The following is a 20,556-nucleotide window of genomic DNA, read 5'->3' as shown; positions in this document are numbered from 1 at the left end:
CATCTTTAAAATAATGCTTTATGATGCTATAATTCACATAAGTAAACAAGTTAAAAGCATATGATATATTTAGTGTATACCATATCACTAAACCGAATGATACCAAACCCTCCCAAGTTTCTTCCTCTCATGCCCATCATTGCCCAGTCATTAGAAACTTCAAAATTTCTCCATGATGAGGATTTCTGAAAATTAGTTTAATTTACCTGATTTAATGATATATAAATGAAATAATTTAAATCTTTTGTGTTAAATGTTTTAAGACATTTATAATAGGCTTCTTGAAGCTGTGGTTTGTTCATTTTTATAATTACATTCTATCCCATTATATGAATATAGTCCAATTCACTTACCCCTGTGCTGTAAATCAGTGGCGAATACATTCCAATTTTGCCAGTCTTTTGAGCCTGTACTAGTTCTACTATACTTCATTTATTTTTCAAAATAACTAGAATATGGTGAACTATAGTGTTCCTGGCATCACAAAGTTAACGTATGGAGATATATAACAACAATACAAAATTTACCCAACCATATAAAATGGACAGGGAGGCCTGGCGTGCTGCAATTCATGGGGTCGCAAAGAGTCGGACACGATTGAGCGACTGAACTGAACTGACTGATAAAATGTTTTAGTCCTTATATTTTTCATAAAAATATAAGTATTCAAAAAGCAAGTGTTTTCTACAAATTTTTATCGTACATGTCCCTATATCACAATTTTTAAATTAATTTTCATTGGAGTATAGATAATTTACAGTTATATTAGTTTCTGCTGTACAACAAAGTGAATCATTTATACTTATACATATATCCGCTCTTTTATGGTCCTTCTCCCATATAGGTCATTACAGAAAATTGAGTAAAGTTTCCTGTAATATAGAGTAGGTTCTTCAGTTCAGTTCTGCCCATTCAGAGAAATCCATCCACATATTATTCTCTCCATTTTTTGGTCACCAGTTATTTAATCATAATACTTCCACGTCTCTAACCATTCAACCAAACAGTTGACCACAGTCCATGGAGCTCCTATATGATCAGCTGTCGTATAATCATGGACACTTTGCCTTTGGCAGCTGAGTGCTGCCACGTGGCCCATGTCACCCCAGTGATCAATTACTCCTAGTATTTGGTTTCTCAGCTCAGTGACTGCAGTTCCTGCTGTGAGGTCTGTTCTACAGAGAAGACTAATCACAGACCTCTTCAAGGAGACTCCCCTCACAAATGGATTACTCCCAGTATCTGTGAGAGCTCTGCCTTTTGGACCCACTCCATTGTAGCATTTCATTCTCATTAAGCCTGAATCCCTTCATCTAAATTAAACTAAAGCATGTCCAGCATTTCCAGTTCACCCACTGTGGGCCACATTTTGGTTCAGGTTTCAGCCAATCAACCAAACTTAGGTTTAAAACACTTTCCAGTTCTGTTACAGTTAAAGCATTAAATGCCCAGTCTTTTCTTGGTGAGTCCGTAGCAGTAAATTTAGCCTGATCCAAATATATGTGCATTCTACCACTATCCCACACCCTTAATATTCATTCTTATATGTATTTCCCAGATATTTGTCTGTATAAACTAGGGGACTGAAGTTGTCATTTTGAATTGTAGCACCTTTCCTTGTGGGTTACACTTTGTGCCTCACTTTGAAGTACCTGCTGGGATGAGTCTATTTATAGGTCTAGAAGCAAAGAGGGTGTTGGGGTGGGTATTAAGGAGAATTAGTATTGTCTTGTATGCAATGTCCTCAGGGGAAAATACCAGGGCTTTCTAAGGGAATACAGGGTTAATCTCCACAAAAGGAGGTGGAGAACACAATGCCACCAGGGGTAGGGATGCCACTGTAGCTGTGGGTGGAGAAACCTCATCCACTAGACAAAACTTTAGGGACTTAATAGTCCCAGCCTCATCAAAGCCTTCCCATATGTCCCCATCTAGACTTATGGAATCTTATTCTTTCTCAATCAATGCCCTCACTTTAGCACTACATACCAAAGCTGAGAGTTCCACTTGCAGTTTAATCCAACCATTCATAGGGTAAGGTTCTGCCATTGATTTTTTAACAATTTTAGCTCTGAAGGTACAGGACTCAAGGGTTTCCTTCAGTGGTGCCCTTATGAAAGCCCTTGGTTATTCATATGGCGCTTGATCTCAGAATTCTAAACCCTAAAGTCTTTTTTTTTTTACCACTTTTCTCAGTGACATTAAGAGCAAGCAGTCAATATCATTATATTCATCAGTTTTCCAAAAGTGTTCAAAAGTATCACAGTCAATTTAGCTCCTTGTTTCCTATATTGGCTTAGATGGTAAAGCGTCTGCCTGCAGTGCAGGAGACCTGGGTTCGATCCTTGGGTTGGGAAGATACCCTGGAGGGGGTCAGTAAAAGACAGAATGGTATGGACTTAACAGAAGCAGAGGATATTAAGAAGAGGTGGCAAGAATACACAGAAGAACTATATGAAAAAGATCTTCATGACTCATGTAATCACAATGGTGTGATCACACACCTAGAGCCAGACATCCTGGAATGTGAAGTCAAGTGGGCCTTAGAAAGCATCACTATGAACAAAGCTAGTGGAGGTGATGGAATTCCAATTGAGTTATTTCAAATCCTGAAAGATGATGCTGTGAAAGTGCTGCACTCAATATGTCAACAAATTTAGAAAACTCAGCAGTGGTCACAAGACTGGAAAAGGTCAGTTTTCATTCCAATCCCAAAGAAAGGCAATGCCAAAGAATGCTCAAACTACCGCACAATTGCACTCATCTCACACGCTAGTAAAGTAATGCTCAAAATTCTCCAAGCCAGACTTCAGCAATACGTGAACTGTGAACTTCCAGATGTTCAAGCTGGTTTTAGAAAAGGCAGAGGAACCAGAGATCAAATTGCCAACATCTGCTGGATCATGGAAAAAGCAAGAGAGTTCCAGAAAAACATCTATTTCTGCTTTATTAAATATGCCAAAGTCTTTGACTGTGTGGATCACAACAAACTGTGGAAAATTCTTAAAGAGATGGGAATACCAGACCACCTGACCTTCCTCTTGAGAAATCTGTATGCAGGTCAGGAAGCAACAGTTGGAACTGGACATGGAACAACAGACTGGTTCCAAATTGGGAAAGGAGTACATCAAGGTTGTATATTGTCATCCTGCTTATTTAACTCATATGCAGAGTAGTGCATCATAAGAAATGCTGGGCTAGATGAAACACAAGCTGAAATCAAGATTGCTGGGAGAAATATTAATAACCTCAGATATGCACATGACACTACCCTTATGTTAGAAAGCAGAGAAGAACTAAAGAGCCTCTTGATGAAAGTGAAAGGGAAGAGTGAAAACGTTGGTGGTTTAAAACTCAACATTCAGAAAACTAAGATCATGACATCTGGTCCCATGACTTCATGGGAAAACAGTGGAAACAGTGAAAGATTTTATTTTGAGGGCCTCCAAAATCACTGCAGATGGTGACTGCAGCCATTTAATTAAAAGACACTTGCTTCTTAAAAGAAAAGTTATTGCCAACCTAGGCAGCATATTAAAAAGCATAGATATTGCTTTGCCAACAAAGGTCCATCTAGTCAAAGCTTTGGTTTTCCAGTAATCATGTATGGATGCGAGAGCTGGACTATAAAGGAAGCTGAACGCTGAAGAATTGATGCTTTTGAACTGCGCTGTCGGAGGACTCTTGAGAGTCCCTTGGACTGCAAGGATATCCAACCAGTTCATCCTAAAGGAAATCAGTCCTAAATATTCATTGGAAGGACTGATGTTGAAGCTAAACTCCAATACTTTAGCCACCTGATGAGAAGAACTGACTCATTTGAAAAGACCCTGATGCTGGGAAAGATTGAAGGCTGGAGGAGAAGTGAATGACAGAGGATGAGATGGTTGGATGGCATCGCCTACTCAATGAACATGAGCTTGAGTAAGTTCCAGGAGTTGGTGATGGACAGGAAAGCCAGGCGTGCTTCAGTCCATGGGTTCACAAAGAGTCAGACATGAGTGAACGACTGAACTGAACTGAATTGACTTTGCGTCCAAAGACTTGAGAGTCAGAGAAGATGAGGTGTAAATCCCAGCCCAAGGGCAGGAGAAGATGAAATGAGATGACCTAGCCTAAAGAGTGCATTCTATTTCTCTTCAGTCATGTCTGACTCTTTGCTACCCCATGGACTGTAGCGTGCCAGCCTCCACTGTCCATGGTATTCTCCAGGCAAGAATGCTGAAGTGGGTTGCCCTTTCCTTCTCCAGGGAACTTCCTGACCCAGGAATGAGTCTTCTGTATTGCCAGGTGGCTTCTTTACCACTAGTGCCACCTGGGAAAGCCTAAACAGTAAGGTAGTAAAAAGAAGTGAATTCCTCCTTCCTTTGTCTCTCTCTCTTTTTCTCTTTTTTCTACGTAGGTCTTCAACAGATTGGATGATGCCCACTCACCTTGGGGAAGGCAGTCTACTTTATTAAGTCCAACAGATGCAAATTGTAATCTCACCCAAAAACATGTCAAGGACACACCTCAAAATAATGTTTAATTTGATGCCTCACGATTAGTCATGCTGACACATAAAATGAGTCATCACAACAAATTCACTTCAAATAGTGATATATCCCATAAAAAAACAACATAAGCTATGTCTTTTAATAAAAAAAATTTGGAAAGAAAAGGAAGATGTGTGATGATTTAAGAAATGTGTTCTGATAATGTGTAATGGACCTGACAATATTCTCTGGTGGCTCAGCAGTAAAGAATCCACTTGCAGTGCAGGAGACCCCGGTTTGCTCTCCGGTTCAGGAAGAGCCGCTGGAGAAGAAAATGACAACCCACTCCAGTATTTTTGCCTGGGAAATCCCATGGACAGAGGGGTCTGATGGGCTGCAGTCCAATCCACAGGGTCACAAGGAGTCAGACACAACTTAGTGACTAAACAACAACAAACAACAATTGACAAATAGGTAGGAAAAGGCCATGCCATATGGATTGGCAAAATACTAAGAGCCGTAGGTAGGAATAAACCTAACATGTTAAAAAAAAATGAGGGAGACACATGCGATTGAGTCATTGTGAGTGAAGTGGAGGTGCGTATGAGGTCCAGGAAATGAGCAGAGATGATTACACTTGAGTTGTGATAGTGGTCACAAAAGTAGTTTTCAGTGCGCTGATTTGAGAGAATTGTGGAAGAGGAATCATTTGGATTTACTGATGGACTATTGGCAATAATGAGAGAAAGTAAGATGAATAATTCTTAGAATTCTGACTAGAGAAACAAATGCCCATTTCTATGGTGGGCAACAGGGAAAGAGAATCAGATTCAGAAGGAAGAATACAAGTTTTCTTTGGGATGTTTAAAGTTATGCTGTATGTATCCAGGTGAATAAACTTGTCAAGCAAGCGAGCTTGACCCATGGGTCTCAAGTTTAGAAAAAATAGTAAGGTTCATCTTGTAAGTGGAAGAACACAAAATATGGAGAGGTTACTTACTTTGCTGAATAATGCTTCTTAAGTTATATAGAAAGGATAAAACAGTATTTACCCGACTTTTCAATTAGATCTACTGCTGCTCTTGATTTTGCTTCCAAGCTGTTTCCAGAAGATTTACTTCCTCTATTCTAGAGTATTCTCATCTAAAATTTTTATTCACAATAATACATGAACTACATACATCCATAGGATTTATGAGAGTACAGTAAAAAATGAAGCAATACGTGAAATGACACTTTATTCATATAATGTTTTAAATGACTAAAACATTACATATAATTTGAATGCATATCATTTAATAAAATATTTTATTAACTTCTGCCTATTAGTATATATTTGCATATATATATTAAATAGACCATATCTATGGATTGTAATATGCCATTTATTATGTTTTTAACACTTAATTTATTGTATATTAAATATTATTCTTTCTTCCCTACCTTCCTTTCTTCCTTTCTGACTCATTAATTTCTTTCTTTTCTTCTTTTCTTACTGTACTTTTTCCTTTGTTTTCCTTCCTGTCTTCTGTAAACATCATTTACTTAGTACCAAATCTGCTAGGAAAGTGTACTACAATAATAGTTCAAATTTCAAAGCCAATCATCTGAACACAATTTCTGAATGACTTTGGTCATCATGTTAATTTCCAAACTCTGAAGTGGAAATGGCAGTTCCTACCTTAGAGTGTTGTTGGCAAATAGAATCAGTAAAGCACATAAACGGACCATATCTGGCCCTCAGTAAGTGTAAATGCAACATTCTGTTATTCTTTGCCAGATACTGTGACAGATAAGACAAGATGATCGATGAACCCTGCTAATAACCCTTAACAAACCAAAGACTATGGAAGCAAAAGCAGAGTTAGATATGAAAGCATATAACTGTAATACTAATGTTATATCTGATTACCAATGTAGTAAAATATTGCAGTAAGATAGAAGAAAACTCTGAAGGCTTCACATAAAATAGATATATTTAAGTCTTTGTGGTAGACTGACAGTATTTTCTCTGATTCTATTAAGTCTTTTTGTGTATAGAACTAGAATTTGATCTTCTCCTAGGTGATGACCATAGCCTGCAATAAAACACAATATATTGGGTTTTTGCATTTGTAGCCATTTGTTTAGTCAATAGGATCTTCAACAAAGTACATATCACTTCACAGTTAACAAGCTGAAAATAACAACTGCAACTGAATAATCAACAGAACAAGACAACATGAAATGGACACACCAAGCGAGAGTCTCTACCCTCTGAAGCCCTGTGCTGTGGTTGGATTCACGGAGGGTTTACTAGTAAAAACAGCCCCTAAGCTGATACCTGATATACGAGCACAAATTAACCACAGGATGGCAGGCTGGATGGGGGGAAATAATTTTGTTGATTTTTAAATTTGATCGATCTTTTCATCTGAAATTATTTTGACACAGTGTTTCGGTGTTAGTGTGCTAATTAAATCTGTGTAATGAAGCAGATATTTAAGCTATAAAAGTTGCACATAAAATCACAAAATATCACTCTCTTTGGGTTTCTACTGGAGTTGGTTCAAATGTGAATTTTTGTACGTCAGTTTAGGTACAATATTTCTATATGAAATGCTAAATGTCTAAATTGATCAAATAATAATAAAATTTTAAAGAAAACAGTCAATTTCAACTTTATCTTGCAACCTTATAATATTATGATTACCTTTGTAATCTGAAAACATTGCCTATGGATAAATAGTTTCTCTTTATATTTGTTGGAACTGCCACAATGTCTGTAAAAAAAATTTTTAATTGGGTTGGGAGTTTTAAATAAAAATAACAGTAAAAGAGAATAAATCCTTTTTCTTAATCTGTGTCAAAGCAGCAACCAAAGAAGCTTGTGGTTTTGGCATTAATGCAGGGAAAACATGAGTTTTAGTGTAAAAATAACCCTGAGTTTGAATCCTGGTGACAGTAAGAACATTATCATTTCTTGAAGTCATAAACACATGTACCCATAATATATACATAGTACACATACCCATGCATATGTATGAGCTGTATACAAGCATGTACCCTTGTCAGAAGGAGACTTGTGTGTGTTATCCAATAGACAGCTGACAGCATGTAAATATGTTTACTACCAGACCCTTCAGGTTTCCCAGGTGGTGCTAGTGGTAAAGAACCTGCCTGCCAATGCAGGAGACATGAGATGCGAGTTCAATCCCTGGGTCGGGAAGATCCCCTGGAGGAGGGCATGGCAACCCACTCCAGTCTTGCCTGGAGAATCCCATGGACAGAGGAGCCTGGCGGGCTACAGGCTATAGGGTCACAGAGTTGACGCAACTGAAGCAACTTAGCACTCAGGCATGCACCAGACTCTTCATGTACAGTGAGGAAAACTAAAACACAGAGAAACAATACAATGTATCTATAGGCTAATGGCCAGCAAGTGACTTAGTTGTGATTCAAATTTCTGACCATATGACTCAACTTCTCTTCAATGATGCCTTCTTTTTACAGTTCTTTGTTGTTGTTTCTTAGTCGCTAAGTTGTATATGACTCTTTTGTGACCCCCATGAACTGGACTGTAGCACATCAGGCTCATCTGTCCACAGGATTTCCCAGGTAAGAATACTGGAGTGATTTGCCATTTCCTTCTCCAGGGGATCTTCCAGAACCAGGGACTGAACTGGCATCTCCTTCATTGACAGGCAGATTCTTTACTACTGAGCCATGAGGGAAGAAGTACACAGTCCTTACTAGTTGCTAAATATCTCCTCAGTTCCACCCCATTGCTATTCATCCATACGAGAGAGTGATACCAACTGCCTGCCTTATAAGCATGTCATCGAAACGAATGTGATAAGCAGACAAACACAATTATAAAATACTGACTTTTTCTCCCTAAAGTGTGTGCAACATTTTCAATATTTTACCTGGTTTGCCATCTTGCATTGCATACAGTATGCTTAAGGATTTGCTGAGGAGTTCACCTCTTAAACATCTGAATGTGATAAAGATATAAATATAGTACAGTAAGGGACTCCTTTTGTAGTCCAGTGGTTAAGGATATGCCTTCCAATGTAGGGGATTTGGGTTCAGTCCTTACCTGGGTAACTAAGATCCCACATTCCCTGAAGCAAAAGAGCCAGCACCACAACAGGGGAGTAGCCTGTTTAACAAAATGGAGAGCCTGCACACCACAATGAAAGATCCTGGGTGCTGCAAAATAAGACTCAACACAGCTAAAAACACACTAATGAATAAATAGATTTTAAAAATATGGTATAGCAGTTGCCCCTTATTGGAGGTTTTGCTTTTCATGGTTTCAGTTACTCAGGGTCAACAGTGGTCCAAAAATATTAAATGGAAACTTCCAGAATACAAAATTCATAAGTTTTCAATTCCATGCCATTCTCAGAAGTGTGATGAAATCTCACACCCACTTGCTCTATCCTCTGACATCATGAATCATCCCTTTTACTGTACAATGCATTCACCCTGTACAATTTCTACACCAGTTATTATGGAGAAAGGTGCAGTAAATGAAGGGTTCTATGTGCAGTTTCAGGAGTCACTGGGGGTCTTGGAACAAATTCCCCATGGATGGGGGGAGGAGCTACTTTATTCAGTTCCTGGCCCAAGGCAAGTAGAAAATAATTAATATCTTATAATTCTTATATGTTGTTATGAAACTAAATCAAAATCACAAAATGTCAGGACTTCTTGTTTCTGTTATTCTCTGGATATTTTTGGAAATACAATTTAAAATTGTGCTTGTTGATCCACTTATAATTTCTAACAGGTCTGAATTCACAAGCTATGAAGTTTCCTTGTTCATACATAATTGTTTGGTACTAATTTATTTCCAATACTTACAGTTCTAATACCTTGCCAAACATTCCTAGGCATACTCTCTCTCTCTTTCTGTTTATTTTGCTGCTTCCTTATTTTGTATCAAGAACTGATATTCCTGGGATTCCTATTTCACATCTACTTTCGCAGTCCCTGTAAGAGAGTTTATAATTATGACCTCTTTCGAAAATAATAGCATTTATTTTAGTAACACAAGTTAGATTGTGAAAAGTTTAGATTAGAAAAGTCATTGAACAGAGCTGATTTTGCTCAGTCATCCAAGAATGCAACCTTAGCTTTGCTGTTTTATTACACAGAAGTGTAATTTTTTTAAGAAAAAGTGTAAGAAGAATAGCATTTTGAGTTCTTTTAAGTCTGTAAGTGGTACAATAAAAGAAGAAAATATTCATTTTTCAATTTTAAAGCATGAACAATTCAATCTTATGGATACTTGAGTCTTTTGCCTGGCAGGCATGAGTGTGAGCACAGAGATTTAGGCTGATGCTGCCAGAAGTCAAACCTCTTGACATCTGTTCTCCAATAGCCCCTAAGCAAAAGAACTTCAAATTCAATATCTCAGATCAACTCATCAGAACCATTTTCAATCTCCAGTCATTTAGTACAGGCTGACCTTAAGATGCCTGAAGAATCCAGAGAAAACGGTTACTTGTGTTTAAATATCTATTTATGTTTTACTTGTGAAATCAGAGCTGAATTTGACCTCAAAAACCTTTTCTCACTTTTGACTAGACTTAGAGATGACTTTGATGGTTTTCATGTGAGTTGTCTCAGGAAGAATGACAAAGAATGTGCTTTTTATATCCTTATTTTATGTAGGTTATTAAATTTGTAAGACTTATGGATTATACTTCAATTTTTCATTTCTAAAATTAAGATATAATTGAGGCATAAATGAGATTTGTTGGCTATCATGATGGTAATTCAACCACATTAAAGTGTCTTATCCAAATGATCATTTGTGCATGCATAACACATTGTCATTTTCCCAGAAGGGGGTGATTCTCTTCTTATTAGATATTTTTAGGCAATCTATTTGCTGATGAGCACACAGATCTTAGTGACACCATGAAGTGTTTACTATACTTAGTTAATTAGAAAGAGGAGATAGTTTCAGAGGGACTTTGTTTTCTCATAAATATCAACTTATGTTACCAGATTGAAGTTAATATTTCATTTTCAATGTTTAGCTTTACTTTCAGGGGACTGTTGGTTATTTATTTTTTGTCAGTATTTTAAATGGAATAAATATTTTATAACTTATGATCTATGTTGGAGAAGGGAATGGCAATCCACTCCAGTATTCTTGCCTGGAGAAGCCATGGATGTAGAAATCTGGTGGGCTACAGTCCACAGGGTCACAAAGAGTTGGACACAACCGAACAACTAACACACATGACCTTTGTGGCATAACATGTGTCCATATAGATATAACAGTCTTTATTAAGGTATGTAATCTTTATCTTAAATAGCTAGTTTCACATTTCTTTGAATGTGGAAAAAAAATGATGTCTTTGTAAGCAATCTTTGTGAATCTTGAACAGGTCTAAACTTGAAATAAAATAAAATTTGTTACTGATAGCTTAGAATTCTCACAGTTCATTTTGATCAATATATATCACCTATTATTTTGCCAACAATATTAAAATCACATATGCTCTTTGAAATTCTCTTTTAGTACATTTTATATGCATTCTTTTTTTAAGCTTCTTAATGAATTCAATGATCTTGCCTCTTTTCCATCTTTCACATTATACCAGGCATTTCTGAAAACATTATTTTTCATTTGAACACTATTTTCAGCCCATGTTCATTTCTTCCTCCAAGATCTGGAGTAACTTGCTCAGTTAGGAGGACTAATTCCTTTAATGAAGGTAGTATACGGTCACACAGTCTTCACAGTCTGCATCATTGCGTATGGTTACCAGCAACGTGCTGGTCTATACCACGCGTAACTTGGGTTATTTCAGATTCTAAAGATTTTTCTCAAACAACTCACATCTGCTTTGCATCCATCAGATATATCAGGTTATATTTTATTCTTGTTGCCATGCTTTTGAAGATTTTTTTAATTTTTTCCCTAAAATTAAGGTGGCCAGAAGAAACAGCATATTTGAACTTTTTTGCATGCAAGTAATTTTTTAAATGCCTGTCTTGGAGAGATTATATGGCCTATTGGAAGTTCCACCTAATTGTATAATGTTATGGTAATATACCTGTACACCAGACTAGAGGTCACAAAATCCTATCACTTATGGGACACTATACTTAAAAACAGAGTAATTCACAGAAAAAAATTGAAGATGTTTGACAGACCAAAGGGGTAAAAAAAAAATCAACATTCAACAATGAAGATCATGGCATCTAGCCCCATCACTTCATGGCAAACAGATGGGGAAAAAATGGAAACAGTGACAGATTTTATTTTCTTGGGCTCCACATCACGGTGGATGGTGACTGCAGCTAAAAACTAAAAGATGCTTGCTCCTTGGAAGAAAAGCTATGACAAACCTAGACAGCTTTTTAAAAAGCAGAGACATCACTTTGCCAACAAATGTCCATATAGTCAAAGCTATGATTTTTCCTATCGTCATGTATAGATGTGAGTGTTGGACCATAAAGAAGGTTGACCACTGAAAAATTGATGCTTTCGAATTGTGGTGCTGGAGAAGACTCTTGAGAGTCCCATGAACTGCAAGGAGATTAAACCAATCAATCCTAAAGGAGATCAACCCTGAATATTCGTTGGAAGGACTGATGCTGAAGCTGAACCTCCAATACTTTGGGCACCTGATGTGAAGAGCTGAGTCATTAGAAAAGACCCTGATACTGGGAAACATTGAGGGCGGGAGAAAAGAGTAACACAGGATGAGGTGGTTGGCTGCCATCACTGACTCAATGGACATGAGTTGAGCAAACTGAGGGAGATGGTGAAGGACAGGGAAGCCTGGATATAGTGACTGAACAACAACATGAGTAAAGCCAGAATCAAGGTTCAAAATGCCATAGATGGATCATTCACTAAATTATCTAAATAATAATTTTATTTGCTTAATTTATTTTCAATAAATATTTTATTTTAACCATTTTAAAGGTTACTTTTTATTTAGTTATTACAAAAGAGTTACTGTGTTCTCCATGTTGTACATTCTAGAGTCTATTTTACACCCAGAAATTTGTCCTTCCCATTTCCCCACCCCTATTTCACCCCTCTCCCCAGTTGTAACCACTAGCTTGTTCTATCTGTGAGTTGGCCTCTTTTTGTTATATTCATGAGTCTATTGTATTTTTCAGATATCATATGTAAGTGGTATCACACAGTATTTTCTCTTTGACTTATATCACTTAACATAATACTCTCCAAGTCCATTCATGTTGTTGAAATAGCAAAATTTCATTCCTTTTTTGGCCGAGTAGTATTCCATTTTTTGTGTGTGTGTATCACATCTTCTTTATCAGTTCATCTGCTGATGGACACTTAGGTTCCTTGCATATCTTGGCAATTGTAAATAATGCCACTATGAACATTGGGGTACATATGTCTTGTTGAATTAGTAGGATTTTTTGAATGTATACCCAGGACTAGATATAGGTCATCGGAGAAGGCAACGGCACCCCACTCCAGTACTCCTGCCTGGAGAATCCCGTGGACAGAGGAGCTTAGTAGGCTGCAGTCCATGGGGTGGCTAAGAATTGGAAACGACTGAGCGACTTCACTTTCACTTTTCACTTTCATGCGTTGAAGGAAATGGCAACCCACTCCAGTGTTCTTGCCTGGAGAATCCCAGAGATGGGGGAGCCTGGTGGGCTGCCATCTATGGGGTCGCACAGAGTCGGACACAACTGAAGTGACTTAGCAGCAGCAGCAGCAGATATAGGTCGTAATATAGTTGGTAGTTCATAATATAGTTCTATTTTTAGTTTTTTGAGAAACTTCTATACCTTTTTCCACAGCGGCTTATCAATTTACACCATCTCATAGTTTTTAGGTCTTTTGTTCCCTTATGTAGGTTTATTCATGGGTATTTTATTCTGTTTGATATGATGGTAAATGGTATAGTTTCCTTAATTTCTCTTTTGATGCTTCATTGTTAGTGTACAGAAATACAACAGATTTCTGTATATTAGTTTTTTTATACTGCAACATTACCAAATTCATTGCTGAGCTCTAGTAGTTTTCTGGTGGTGTCCTTAGGATTTTCTATATACAGTTTCATGTCATCTACAAACAGTGACAGTTTTACTTCTTCCTTGTTCAATTGGGTTCTCATTATTTCTTTTTTTTTTCCTCTGACTCCTGTGGCTAGAACTTTCATAACTATATTGAAAAAAATGGCACAAGTGGGTGTCCTAGTGTTGCTCTTGATCTTAAAGGAAATGCTTTCAACTTTCCACCATTGAGTATGAGGTTAGCTGTGTCTTTGTCATATATGGCCTTTATTATGTGTATAATAAATGTTTATCATAAATTGATGCTGAAACTTATCAAATGCTTTTAATGCATCTATTGAGACAATCATATGAATTTTATTCTTTAGTTTGTTAATGTGTTGTTTTAAATCATACACTTGACACTTGGAGTAAGAAATATTTTTAGGTATTTATACTTAAAAGTAAATTCACTATAAAATAAAGCAACATTTATTTCAAAATTTATCTGTAAAATAGCAATATAAATATAAATTTAGAAATTAATGTGTCATTATAAACATTTCCCAGTTTTCCCAGTTACATCATTATGAATTCTTTCATTTACTAATATACTAGAAAGTACTTATTTCACTTATGTTGATAAAATTTCAATCACAAAATATATTCCAGTATGTCACTCCTTCAGCATTTACCTTCTAAGCTGAAGACCAGTTGCATAATATTTGAAAATATCTCTTGAGCTTTGAGAGAAACGAAATAATATTGTTCTAGAGCACTTTGCTTAGGTTAGGTAACTGGAACAATTGATAAATAATTTTAAAATAATTTAATTAATTTATTTATGGCTTAGCTAGGTATTGGTTGCTGAGTGGACTTTTTAGTTGCAAGCAGCGGCTGCTCTTTAGTTGTAGTGCATGTTCTCATTGCTATGGCTCCTGTTGCAGATCATGGGTTATAGACATGCAGGCTTCGGTAGCTGTGGCACATGGGCTCAGTAGTTGCGGCTCCTGGGGCTGTAGAGCGCTGACTCAGTAGTTGTGGTGCCTGGGTTTAGTTGGTCTGCAGCATATGGGATCTTCCTGGATCAGGGATTGAACCTGTGTCTCCTGTCTTCTGTTTTGACAGGCAGATTCAGAGGGATGGTATGGGGAGGGAGGAGGGAGGAGGGTTCAGGATGGGGAACACGTGTATGCCTGTGGCAGGTTCATTTCTATACATGGCAGAACCAATCAATATTGTAAAGTTTAAAAATAAAATAAAATTTAAAAAAAGAGAGAGAAAGAAAAATAAAACAATCCTTACATATTAAAAAAATAAATTAATTTTAAATCTTTATATTCCTTTGTAAGAAAACTTTTTAACATATTAATAGCCAGGGATCAAATCTGCATCTCTATTGCTCCTGCACTGGCAGGCTGGTTATTTACCACTAGAGCCACCTGGGAAGCCCATAAACACAATAGTAAATATATTTATTTTTCCAAGATAAGAACTGCATATCTACACATGACTTAAATAGTTTATCCTCCAAAAACAAATGTATTATTAAATCTTTCAATGCAATTCCTTTTGTATAGAACAAAAAGCCAGTGACCTTACTATTTAAAGTCTCCTTTGTATAGATGAATCTATTGATTGAATTGGCTGCTTATTTTAGCCAAAAGTGATTCAATCAAAGTCTTTCATCTATATAGCTTGCATATTTATTGTAAAGAATAATTGCAATGGATACTTGTTAAAAAGTGCCAAGCCTCTATTTCATATTATTTCAATAGTGGCCAAGACTATTGAAATAAGTGAGAGAGATCGAAAATTCCACCATAAGGAAAAGGATTTCAAATGATGGAGTGAGATAATGGAAAAGTACATGAGGCTGGGAGACGAAGAGACACTCTTGATGATTCCATTTTGAAGAGATGATTCCTAGGTCCTCAGGAAAGACATAAATGGGTTGTAGGTATATATCTCGAAATGGAAGAGAAAGAATTTATAATTATAATCTTTCTAAAGTAAATACAGTTAGAATAAGGAATTTGGAGACCTATATGCAGAAAAAGAACTGTCTAAAATTCTTCACGTTGTCCGGAATGCGTCTTGTTCACAAAGATGCATAAAACGTGGAAATTCTTACTCAAAAATTAGACAGAATCTCTTCCTTTGAGTAGCTTTAGATGAAGAACTGTTACACTTATCCGGCTCTGTTTATTATATGTTTCTAATTGGAGGTCTTTGTGTTCAGTTTTAACTGTTTCGGGGTGATGCAGACCCCTTACATGTGTATGCACACACGTGTTCCTACACATGCATACACATGCATGTTAAACAAAGAGGCTTAAAAAAATTGTCATTTGTACTAAGGTAGATTTGACTTGCCTTCAATTAAAGGATATTTCTATTTTAAGGAGCAGATATATAGTAACTCTATTATCTTTATCTACAGTACTGTTGGTTCAGTGGTAAAAGAATCTGCCTGCCAAGCAAGAGACACAGGTTTGATTCTTGGGTCAGAAAGATCCCCAGGAGAAGGAAATAGATAGCCAGTATTCTTGCCTGGGAAATCTAAGTATAGAGAAGCCTGACAGGCTACAATCCATGGGGTCACAAAGAGTCGGACACGATCTGGCAGCTGAACATGCACATATATACATGTATTACTATATATGCAAAAGACATTTAATAATTTTACAAAGGCTGCGTAAATCTTTAGGGATATGTGTTCATCAACCATTCCCTCCTCAATGATTCCTATAAGCTATTCTTTGTCAACTGTACAACATATCTTAAGATATATCCTAAAAGTAAGGAAAAAAATCTATTAAAACACAAAACTCTTTTATGAAAATTTAAATTGTGTTTAACTCAACAAAGAAATTCTATGATGACTATCGTATTTCTAAATATATTTATTTTTAAATCTCTGAGGACCTTATTAGTTCAAAATAATCCTAAAAAATTAATATAGCTACTTCATTTGCTCCTCACCGAGGTAATAATAAAAAGTTGGAACGCTGTAAAACTGTAAAATAAAAACACAATATACATCTGTCTGACTCATCTCATGAAGATCTAATTAGCATGTGTTTTGACTGTACTCACATAAATTTTATTGGAGTGGTGATTTCACACTTTAAAAATAATTGCTTACTAAAATGTGGTACATATTTTTAACTATAAAAATAGGATTCCCCTGTCATAACATCTACCCCAAGAGAGTGATTTTTGCAATGTTAAATATATTTTCTAATTAGCAATAGATATGCCTCTTAAAGTAAAGGTGTATTCCTGTTTTATAATCAAACCTTCAAAATTTAGTGATAGAGGGCAATAACTGTAGGAAGCAAATAAAGTTGGCATGTTTATCAAACCATAATATGGGCCAATAGTTCCAAAGTGGAGAAAGCACACACCAGGTGGTACAAATAGGATGCATTTGGATGCAAGAGAAAAGCACAGTGCTGGAGACAAAGGCTATTAGATTATTTTAATATGATTATTTTTATATGTTAGACTAATCAGTAGCTGTGTAGAGCATGGGCTACACAAATGAGACAAGGAAGGCAGGTGAAGAGGAAGTTGTGTGAAGTATGAATGGCTAAATTATGGCAATAGTAACGAAGTTTGAGCAGAGGGAGAGAGTTGAAGATTGATGAAGGAGTTAAAGTCAAAAGCAAATAATTGGATTTGAGAGGACAGAGAGAGATGCTGTAGATGACTTATAGGTGCCTGGGTATTTGCCATGCTTTGTCACGATGGATCCAGAAAGGAAAGCAAGTTCTGGAGACTCATGTCACTGAGGTTTCACTGGTGAGTAACCTTAGTTAAAGGCTCCTGCAGGCCAGTTGGAGAAGGCAGTGGCACCCCACTCCATTACTCTTGCCTAGAAAATCCCATGGATGGAGGAGCCTGGTGGGCTGCAGTCCATGGGGTCGCTAAGAGTCGGACACGACTGAGCGACTTCACTTTCACTTTTCACGTTCATGCATTGGAGAAGGAAATGGCAACCCACTCCAGTGTTCTTGCCTGGAGAATCCCAGGTTTGGGGGAGCCTGGTGGGCTGCCATCTATGGGGTCGCACAGAGTCCAACACGACTGAAGTGAATTATCAGCAGCAGCAGGCCAGTCACTGAAGTGAGATAGTTCATGGTTAAAATGAGGCTTGGTCCTATGCAGGACATGTTACCTGCGACAACATATTTAATATCTTTGAGTCTTGTATTCCTTGACATATAAAGGAGATTGTAATCACTAGTTCATACAGTTGTCCTCAGGACTGAATAAGATACTTTTTCCCAGGCACCAGCCTTTACCTCTCTGGTGTTGTGGGGCTTTGATTAGCAAATATTGTTACTACATTCATTCTCATGCACTTATATCTTCCTAATAAAGTAGTTTTATATCTTGTGAGGTGACTGTGTAGCAGACAGTCATTTGGGGAGAGCAACAGGCCTTAGAATCTGAGATGATCTGAAGAGTGGTATGGGTCTCCAGAGAGTTCTTGTTAGCTCTGAGAAACAGTGCAGTTTCAACCACAGAAAAAAAAGCATATTACATGTTTATATCTATTTTGGGAAACTCTAATATATTTAGAGAACTATTAAGAGAATATTAATTAATAATTCATTAACAGCATAATGGTCTGTATCCTAACATATATTTTGGATGTGCTCCACTATCTTTTCCACAAAAGTACTGATCAGAGTTCTAATTATTGCATTCTAGGTGCTGACAAGAGAATAACCCTGGTCTGTCTCCTTGAGACTGATAAGAACAATCTTCCCTTTTGGTACTAAGAGAGCATTTGTTCAGGGAAGTTGAGTACAAAAAGAATTTAGGTAATCCGTAAAGATTTGCCACGTTAATAGCAAGCGAAGTACAGGCTCTAGTGACAGACTGTCTGATTTGGAATACTGATTTCATTGCTTCCTTACACTGCATCTGGGCAAGTCACTTATTTTTTTCTTTACGAAAGGAATTAATTTCAAACTTATCTGGTGCAGTGTTTGTAAGCAAAGTGTGCTAAGATTCCTTATCTGCTTAGCTATGGTTATTGTCAATAAGGCTGCAATGAACATAGGAGTTCACGTATCACTTGTTATTTTTCCCCCTTTGGGGAAATACCCAGAAGTGGAATTGCTGGATAATATGGAAATTCTGACGGTCTTAGCTGCTCAGTAGTGTCCAGCACTTTTTGACTCTTCATACTGTTCTTCATAGTGGCTGCACAAATTTACATTCCCACCAACAGTGTCCAACTGTTCCCTCTTCTTCACATCATCATCTACCCTTGCTAATTGTTATCTTTTTGATGATAGCCATTCTGACTGTTGTGAGACTCTGATTTGCATTTCCCTAACGATTAGTGACGTTGAGCATCTATCTGTTGACAATCTGTACTTTTTTTTTTTTCAAAAATGTTCATTCAGGTATTTTGCTCATTTTTAAGTGGGTTGTTTGTTTATTTATTTATTTTTGATGTTGAGTTACCTGAGTTCCTTGTATATTTTAGATATTAATGCTATATTAGAATTTCATATGCAAATATATTCTCCCAATCTCAGGGCTCTTTTTTTCTTTTTGTTGATAGTTTCCTTCATTGTATAAAATCTTTTAAGTTTAATTAGGTCCCATCTTTTAATTTTGCTTTTATTTTCCTTTTCTGAGGTGACATATCCAAAATAATATTGGTAAGACCAAAATAAAAAAGTGTACTGCCTATGTTTTCTTCTTGGTGTTTTATGGTTTCAGGTCTTGCATTTATACCTTTAAGCCATTTAGAGTTTACTTTTGTATATGGTATGAGAAAATAGTCTAATTTTATTCTTTTAAGTATTGCTGCCCTGGTATTCGAAAACAATTTACTGAAGAGGCAATTTGTTTCCCTCCATTGTGTCTTCTTGCATTCTTTGTCTTAAATTTACTTAGAGTCTAACTAATTCATTTCTGCATACATGCTCCGCCACTTCAGTCATGCTGACTCTTTGCAACTGTATGGACTGTAGCCCTCCAAGCTCCTCTGTCCATGGGATTCTCCAAGCAAGACTAGTGGTGTGGGTGGCCATGCCCTTCTCCAGGGGACCTTCCCCAACCAGGGATCAAACTCTGGTCCCCTGTGTCTTCTGCATCTCAGGAAGATTATTTTACTGCTGAATCACCAGGGAAGCCCAGTTCATTTCTAGTCTTATAATTCTGTTCCATTGATTAGTGTCTATTTTGGAGCTAGTACCATACTCTTTTGATTACTATAACCATGAAGTTTAGCCTGAAGTTAAAGAAATGTGATAGCTGAAGTTTTTATTCTTTCTTAATATTATTTTCATTCAGTTCAGTTCAGTTCAGTCACTCAGTTGTGTCAGACTCTTTGCGACCCTACGAATTGCAGCATGTCAGGCCTCCCTGTCCATCACCAACTCCTGGAGTTCACTCAAACTCACGTCCATCAAGTCCATGATGCCATCCAGCCATCTCATCCTCTGTCGTCCCCTTCTCCTCCTGCTCCCAATCCCTCCCAGCATCAGAGTCTTTTCCAATGAGTCAACTCTTCACATGAGGTGGCCAAAGTACTGGAGTTTCAACTTTAGTATCATTCCTTCCAAAGAAATCCCAGGGCTGATCTCCTTCAGAATGGACTGCTTGGATCTCCTTGCAGTCCAAGGGACTCTCAAGAGTCTTCTCCAACACCACAGTTCAAAAGCATCAATTCTTTGGCACTCAGCTTTCTTCACAGTCCAACTCTCACATCCACACATGACTACTGGAAAAACCATAGCCTTGACTAGACGGACCTTTGTTGGCAAAGTAATGTCTCTGCTTTTCAATATGCTATCTAGGTTGGTCATAACATTACTCAGACTCTTTTTGTCCCCACATGTGTTTTAGAATTCTTTGCTCTAGTTTTGCTAAAATTACTACTGACATTTTGATAGGGTATGCTTTAAATGTGTAGACTGCTTCAGGGATTAAGATCATTTGAACAGTATTAATTCTTCCAATCCATGAGTTCAGTATATCTTTCCATTTATGTCATCTTCAGTTTACTTCACCAATATGGTGATAATTTTCTGAATTCAAGTCTGTAACTCCGTGG

General features: G+C 37.0%; 1 protein-coding gene across 3 annotated transcripts in view; it reads left to right on the top strand.

Moving 5' to 3' along the window:
* Positions 1–20,556, top strand: part of FSTL5 (follistatin like 5) — an 875,401-nt gene that overhangs the window by 144,561 nt on the left and 710,284 nt on the right. The gene's annotated exons all lie outside the window — the stretch shown is intronic.

This window comes from Bos mutus, chromosome 17 (assembly GCF_027580195.1).
Source record: "Bos mutus isolate GX-2022 chromosome 17, NWIPB_WYAK_1.1, whole genome shotgun sequence".
Taxonomy (NCBI): domain Eukaryota; kingdom Metazoa; phylum Chordata; class Mammalia; order Artiodactyla; family Bovidae; genus Bos; species Bos mutus.
Note: the sequence above shows the minus strand (reverse complement) of the source record. Positions and strands in the feature narration are given on the sequence as shown.